The 7566-nt window shown below is 53.0% G+C and overlaps 1 long non-coding RNA gene across 1 annotated transcript; it reads right to left on the bottom strand.

The window, feature by feature from the left end:
* Positions 1-1911: 1911 nt before the first annotated feature.
* Positions 1912-7327, bottom strand: LOC122907723. The gene is made up of 3 exons (XR_006384745.1): positions 7133-7327; positions 3801-3892; positions 1912-3396 (listed from the first exon to the last, which is right to left on the bottom strand). It is a non-coding gene; the product is annotated as an uncharacterized LOC122907723 (long non-coding RNA).
* Between the last annotated feature and the right edge of the window lie 239 nt (positions 7328-7566).

Below are 7566 nucleotides of genomic sequence, written 5' to 3'. Positions count from 1 at the left end.
TTGCTCAGCAAGATGTCTCCAAGGTTTGACTATACTGGAATGTGTATCATTTCATTCCTCTTTGTGGCCACATAACAGTCTGGTGTGTGGACATGACACATTTTGCTTGTCCATTCATCAGTTGATGGACATTTGGGTGAGTTTTACTTTGGGGCTATTATGAACAACACTGCTCTGAACACCCATGTACAAGCTTTTGCGGAAACGTGTGTGTTCGTTTCTCCTGGGTGTACGCCAGGGAGTGGAGTTGCTGGACCAAAAGGTCACTCTATATTTAACTCTTTGAGAAAATGCCAGACTGTGTTTTGAGGCAATTGCATCATTTAACATCCCCACCGATGGTGCATGACGGCTCCGGATTCTCGGCGTCTTTACTGAAGCTTACCTAACTCTTTGGCTGTACCCATTCTCGTGAGCATGACGTGGTGTCTCCTTGTGGCTCTGACTTGCATTTCCCTAACGACTAGCATCTCCTTCTAGGCTTGTTGTCTCTCTCTATGCCTTGTTTGGAGAAATATCTATTCAAACCCTTTGCCCCTGTTTCAGCTGAATTCCTCGTCTCTTTACTATTGACTCATAAGTGTCCCTTGTATATTCTAGTACTGATCTCTTATCAGATATGTGATCTAGAACTATTTTATTCCATCCTAGGGATTATCTTTTTGCGAAGGTGTCCTTTGAAGGACTTTGAGGTTTTACTTGTTTTATTTTTTTAAAAGATTTTTATTTATGTATTTGACAGATAGAGGTCACGAGTAAGTAGAGAGGCAGGCAGAGAGAGGTGGGGGGGAAGCAGGCTCCCTGCTGAGCAGAGAGCCACATATGGGGCTCCATCCCAGGACCCTAAGATCATGACCTGAGCTGAAGGTAGAGGATTAACCCACTGAACCATGCAGGTGCCCCAACTTTGAGGTTTTAAAGTGTGAGTCACAGTACCTTAGTCCCTTCTGGTTGCTGTGACCAAATACCATGGACTGGGAAGATTGTAAACAGACATTTGCAGCTCGAAGTTCTGGAGGCGGAAGGGGAAGCTCAGGGCGTGAGCACGGCAGGGTGAGGGCCCCCGTGCAGGGGCAGATTTCTCCCTATATCCTCACGTGAGGCTAGGGCTCTGTGGAGCCTCTTTTACAAGGACACTAATCAGGCACGTGGGTGGCTCAGCGGCTTAACCGGCTGCCTCCCGCTGAGGTCAGGATCCCAGGGTCCTGGGATCGAGTCCCTCATCAGGCTCTCTGTTCAGTGGGGAGTCTGCTTCTCCCTCTGCCCCTGCCCCCACACTCATGCTCACGTGATCTCCTTCTCCCACAAAAATAAAGAAAATAAAATCTTAGAAGATAAAATAAGGTTCTAATCCCAATCCTGAAGCTCTAGGCTCTCAACCTAATCACCTCCCAAAGACCCCACCTCCTAATATCACCACGTGGGGGATTAGCTTTTTAACATATGGATGTCAAGGCTGGGATGCAAATATTCATACCTGACACCGGGTTTCCCTATATTTTCTTTTGTTGCTTGTGGTTTCAGGGTCCTCGCATCAGAATCCATTCCCAAATCCAAGATGACCAAGACTTACCCCTGTGTTTTCTCTGGAGAAGACCTAGTTTCATAGGTTTAGCTCTTGCATTTAGATCTTTGATCCTTTTTGAGTTCATTTTTGTCTGTGATCTGAAGTAGGGGTCCAGCTTCATTCTTTTGCATGCGGACTTCTAGTCCTCTCCGCCATTCCCCCTTGTATATATATATTTTTAAAGATTTTATTTATTTATTTGAGAGAGAGTGAGAGCTGGAGAGAGAAGGGGAGAGAGTACACACAAACAGAGAGGGAGGGAGAGAGAGAGAAGCAGACGCCCTGCCGAGCCAGGAGCCTGATGCCTGGCTGATCCAGGACCCTGCGATCATGACCTGAGCCCAAGGCACGCGCTTAACCAACTGAGCCACCCAAGCTCCCCCCACACCTCTCCTACCTCCCCTACCTATGATTATGAAACATCCAGTAGCAGCTCATGGAACTCTAGGGGAGCATCAGTTAGAAAACGCCAATCTAGAAGGTCAGATCCAAGTTTCCTAGCCTGACCAAAGCCCTTCACCATCTGCTCTCCACTTAGCTCTTTCCACCTTGTCTGGACTGGCCTCTTGCTACTCCTTAGACTCCTACTGGGTTTTCCTGCCTCTGTATCTAAGGACACACTGTTCCCATGCATCCCCCTGACCCCACCATAAGCCCTGCCCATACACACACCACCATCTTTGCCTGCTGAAATTCACGCATCTCTAAGGAATAATATAGCTAATATTTGCTGCACACTTGCTATGTACCATTTTCTTTTATTCACATTATCTCATTTAATTTTTACAATAACCCCATGGAGTATATACTCCTATTATCTCCCTCTTACAGATAAGGAAGTTGTAGTTCAACAGGAGTAAGGGACTTGCCCGAGGTTACTCCGTCAGCAGGTGATGGAGGGAGAATTTGAACCCAGGCCACCTTGCTCTTAACAAATCACTGCCCGCCCCCCGACAGACTTTGCTTATTACTGCCGCTCTGCCCACCACTTCATTAGTTCCCAAATATACTCACTGAACTGTACTATGTATTTCGCTGAAATAACAAGTTAGTGCGCGAGCCGAAGAATTAATAGACCTGCATTGTCAGAGTTGGAAGGGACCCAAGCTGTGATGGGTATTCCAGGATAACGACTTGATCTGATGGATAGGGAGGTTCTGAGACTCGTCCAGGGTCACGAGGCAGGGGTGGGGGGGGGCCAGGAACCAGGTCAGGACCAAGTCTCTTCACCTCCAGCCTGACGGTTTTGACGCCACACTTGCCGTCCTTCCTTTCAACACACATCTCTCCGCGTGCCTTATCTGCGCCCTGCCCCAGTCTGAGCTCCAGCCGAGGCAGACAACACAAGACCTCGAGGATCCTGCTCTGTGTCTCCTCCTGGGACCCGGGGGCAGCAGGGGGTGGGGCATGGTGGTGACTAAGATCTGGTAGGGCTCCCCTCTGGGGCTTCAAGACCCTCCTGGCCATCCCTGGCCTCTGGCCCAGCTTTCTCTGTTCTCTTACAGAGAGCACCAGGAATGGGAGGCAGCAGTTGGCCAGGGGCACAGGGCGGGCCCAGAGGAAGGACCCCGGGTCCGGGTCATTTCCTGGCACTCTTGTTTGCCGCGTGCCCCTGGCTTCTGGTAGCTGTTTCCGCCCCGCCCACCGCCTCCCTGGATGCGTGGGCAGCTGGCCCAAGGCTGGAATTCTCCCACCATTCCCAGTTTGGACTGCCTCTGAGCTGAGCCCTCCCCTCAGAGCCCAGCAGATCAGGATTAGAATCTTGCTCCCCTCAACCGGTGCTGTGATCTTGCACATGTCACTTTGCCAGTCTGGGCCTTTGTTTTCTTCTGGAAAAGGGGATAATAGGACTGAGGTCACAGGCTGGTCATGAAGAATAAAGGTCATATAGGGCTTAGCCCTGTGAGACTCCCAGTGAAAACAGCTATGCCTTTTCTCAGCCCAGTTCTCTCCATTTTCCTCCTCCAAGAAGTCTTCCAGGATGCTTACTCTCCACTGTCTCCCCATCCCTGTCCCACTCTGGGAGCCCCGGGGAAGGCCACAGGCTACTCGGGGGTGGGGGTGTTGTGATGGGGCTCCCCAGGTGCTAATACCTCCACTAGTTCTCAGGGGTTCACTTCCTGGACATAGAAATGTCCATGTCCCACAGGAATGGAGCCAAGAGGAACCCATAAGAAGCACTATGAGTTGTTTGATGGACCAGAGAAGATTCAATTTGATGCGTATCACTGACCTCCACTCCAAGCAGAGCACTGTAGCAGGAGCTATGGGCAAGGTGGAGAGAGGGTCTGTGCTTGTTTTTCCTTGCTTTCCCTGGAGTCAGGGCTGTTGGGAGACAGAGAGCCACTGTCACCCCCTTCGCCATCTTAATAAAAAAAAATAGCATTTATTGGGGCACCTGGGTGGCTCAGTGGATTGGGCCTCTGCCTTCGGCTCAGGTCGTGATCTCAGGGTCCTGGAATCGAGCCCCATGTGGGGCTCTCTGCTCAGCAGGGAGCCTGCTTCCCCCCTCTCGCTCTCTGCCGGCCTCTCTGCCTACTTGTGATCTCTGTCAAATAAATAAATATTTAAGAAAAAAATAGCATTTATTGACCTATTCACTATGTTCAGGTGCTGCGCAATTCCTAATTACTCTCCACAATGACTGCACGGTTAGTGCGCGGCTGTTCACTCCAGTGTGTGGCGGAGAGACTGAGTCACAGAGAGCTTAAGCAATTTTGCAATAAATGACACAATGGCCCAACGTGACAAGCACTCTATCCGAGGGAAAAACAGGGTTATCCTGGAGCAGAAAACATCTGTGGAGGCCCAGGGAGCCTGGAAGACGGTAGACCTCAGTTGGCTTTGACAGAAGGGGAGCTGTCAGTGGGCAGAAAGGCACTGTGGTCGGTGCTGGTTGCAGGTGGAGGGAACACCCTGGACAAAGCTCTTGAGAAAGGGGTGAGCAGAATTTGGAGGGTGAAGATCTTCCCCTCCCCCACCCTCCACAGGCTGGGGCCATGGGGAAAGAACGGGAGTGTGGAGGGCAAGGACCAAAGGTAAGCAGTGATCTTGGAGGACCTCAAGCCCCAGGCTGAGCTGAGCAGCTGGGTGTTTGAGGCTTGATTCTGCAAGCTGTCCAAGGTTTTGGGTTTTTTGTTTGTTTGTTTTTGTCTTTGGTTTTTAAGATTTTATTTATTTATGTGAGAGAGGGAGAACAGGTGCATGAGTGGGCCCAGGGGAGGGCAGCAGAGGGAAAAGCAGACTCCCTGCTGAGCAGGGAGCCCAACTAGGTGCTCCATCCTGGGGCCCCGAGATCACAACCTGAGCCAAAAGCAGATGCTTAACTGACTGAGCCACCCAGGTGCCCCCAAGGTTGGTTTTGAATAGGGTCAGGGTAGGAGAGCCTCTGAGCCAGGTAACGATTATTTCAGGGAAGAGAGGGGAAAGGCCTAGTGTCTGGCCGCATGCCCCATGTTCTCCAGATATGCTCTCACTCAGTCTCCCAGCTGTCCCTAGAGTTGGGCATGATCATCACCCTTTGCAAAGAAACTGAGGCTCAGAGGAGACCAAAAGTGAGTTAAAGGCCGATGCTCACGGAGGCAGCGGTTCCCCCTGCCTGGCACCCTGGCAGCAAGCGTTGGGGTACAGTGTTCTGAAGCCTAAAGCTGTCTATGGGAGTAGAGAGCAGAGAAGGCATGGAATGAATGAAGTGCGGGCCCCTGGGGTTGTAAATGGGGCCACCAAGAGAGCGAGAACAACAAGGGGGCTAGACAGAACAAAGGACAGAGCTGGAGGGCCTGGAGTCCTGCGTGTGGGTGGCAAGGGTCTGTGGGAGACGGTGCCCCAGGAACCATCTCCAGGGACCTTGCTGTGACCCCAGCCTGACCACTAGAAGCCAGACCGCCATGGCCCTGGTCATGTCCAGGCTGAGGCTAGTGCTTCTGGGGAAAGGCCCCTAAGAACTTCCCTCTGTTGGTAGGTTTGGAGTGTACTACTTTGGAGTGTACTATCCTCTCTCCACCCCTGTTCTGGGGTCCCTGGCAGATGGCTGGGGCGACCTGTGCCTCCACCTAGGAGGCCTTAGATGTCCCGCAGACTCGCAAAACATCCCTGCCACTGACCTCTCCCCGAGTCCCCTGCATCATCTCCTGCCCCCACCTCACCCAAGCATCTCTCAGATCCGTGTCCCTCTGTGCAATAGGGTGGGTCCTCACCCTTCCTCAGGTCCCTCCTTGCATCAGCTCCAGATGGATCTTTGGAATCCACAAAAGCTCTCAGCTCACTGCCAGGTGGGAACCCATCCTCCGTTCCCTTCCATTCCAAGGTCGGCACGCTGAAGCCTTTCCTGAGCATGTCCCTTCCAGCCTCTGTCCTTGCGATCGCTGCCCCGATGCCTGGCCCATGGCACCTCCTAGGGTCCGTGCCCTTGTGTGCGCCTGCTCGTCCTCCCCCAGGCCGTAGCCCTGGGTTCCGTCCATCTGGCTCAGCGATCAAGCCTTCCAGCTACCACCAGGACGCTGCCCAGAGCAGTTCTGCCACTGAAGGGGTGAGTGGTCTGGATGTACCTGGCTCAGAGGCTCTCCTACCCTGACCTTATTCCAAACCAACCAAACCCAATGACTCTTTTCTTCAGAGGATCCCAGGACAAGGTGGGGAAGGGGAACTGCCGAGGGAAAAAGCCAGGATTCTGGGTGTTGTTTTCCAGGAAAGTGAAATCCCTTCCTTACTACCCCATCATGCCAACCCTTAACCAGGGAGGGTAGTGCCAGGGGTCTGTCTGGAACCCCTGCCCGCCCCTCCCACACCCCTGAAGTTATTCTTTGTCCCAGCTCTGGCCTTTCCCACCCCCCCCACCACCACCACCTTCATGCTGCCTGAATCATTTCTCCCCTGGGGCTCTGGTTTCTGTGGGTGATGCTGTAATATCCTGCCAGTCTCCGCCAGGGAGCCCACGTGCTGCCCTGCCAGGTAGAGCTCCCCGCCTTCAGGAACCTTCAGGAGGCAAGGCCTTAGGCTACAGGGAAGTTGCCTAATGGTGAGAATTTCTGTGATCCTGGCAGGAAAGGAGAGGGCCCTTAATGAAGAGGGGAATTTCTGCTACCTCCCCAAACAAACTCCAGAGGGTGCCCTGCCTCGCACATCAGAGTGGGGAGCCTGAGAGCGGGGGCTTCTGCTCCCCCAACCCCGCACCCTTCCCTGCCCACACCCCCCCTGCCCTGTCGTCTGCTCCTTAGCTCATGGAAACCTGCAAGCAGATTGCAAATCAGGGGTATCTGGCTTTCCTGTCCCGCTGCAGCCTTCTACCGCAAGGGTGAGGTCCACAGTGAGGCCCCAGGGGGGTGGGGTGCTGGGAGGAGGAGCAAGGGCAGGGAGGAGGCTCCAACCTGTTCCTCAGGGCCCAGCTGGGTCCGGAGTGGGTGTGGAGGAGGAAGTGAGTCAGTGGGCACAGCGATTCATGCCTCAGAATTCTGACTTTCCTTTTCAACCCACTGAGCCAAGACATTTGTCCCAACAGGATCCCAGGCTTGGGGAGGGGACAGGGACAAGAGGATATTTATGAGACAGAACTGGCCTTCCACTCACCTCGCCTGGGTTCTCTGTTTTTAAGGCCATAAAGAACACGTGGCTGGTTGAATTCGGCTGGACATGCAGTGATTGAAGATCTCCTGTATCCAAGGGGCTGTCATGCTTCTGGAAACACAGCTGCCGTAAACGGTGACACGATGACCACGCCGTGAGCGACTTCTGGGCCCCAGTTCTATTTTCCCACAGACCTGTGAGTCTATAATCACAGGGCAAGCCCAGACTAGAAGTCATTGTCAGGGCTGGAAGATTCGAGAGTGACTGCGGGTCGCCCCCTCTACACCCCCACCATTGTCCCCCAAGCACCAGCCCTAAAATATAAGGTGGTAAAGGTTTAGACTGTTTACATTTGACAGCTCTCCAAATGTGGGGTCTGGATGAAAGCTCGGCCTCCCCCGAAGGTGCCCTTGAGCACTCCTGGGGGTTCCCTGCTC

This window comes from Neovison vison, chromosome 5 (genome assembly GCF_020171115.1).
Source record: "Neovison vison isolate M4711 chromosome 5, ASM_NN_V1, whole genome shotgun sequence".
NCBI lineage: Eukaryota > Metazoa > Chordata > Mammalia > Carnivora > Mustelidae > Neogale > Neogale vison.
Note: the sequence above shows the minus strand (reverse complement) of the source record. Positions and strands in the feature narration are given on the sequence as shown.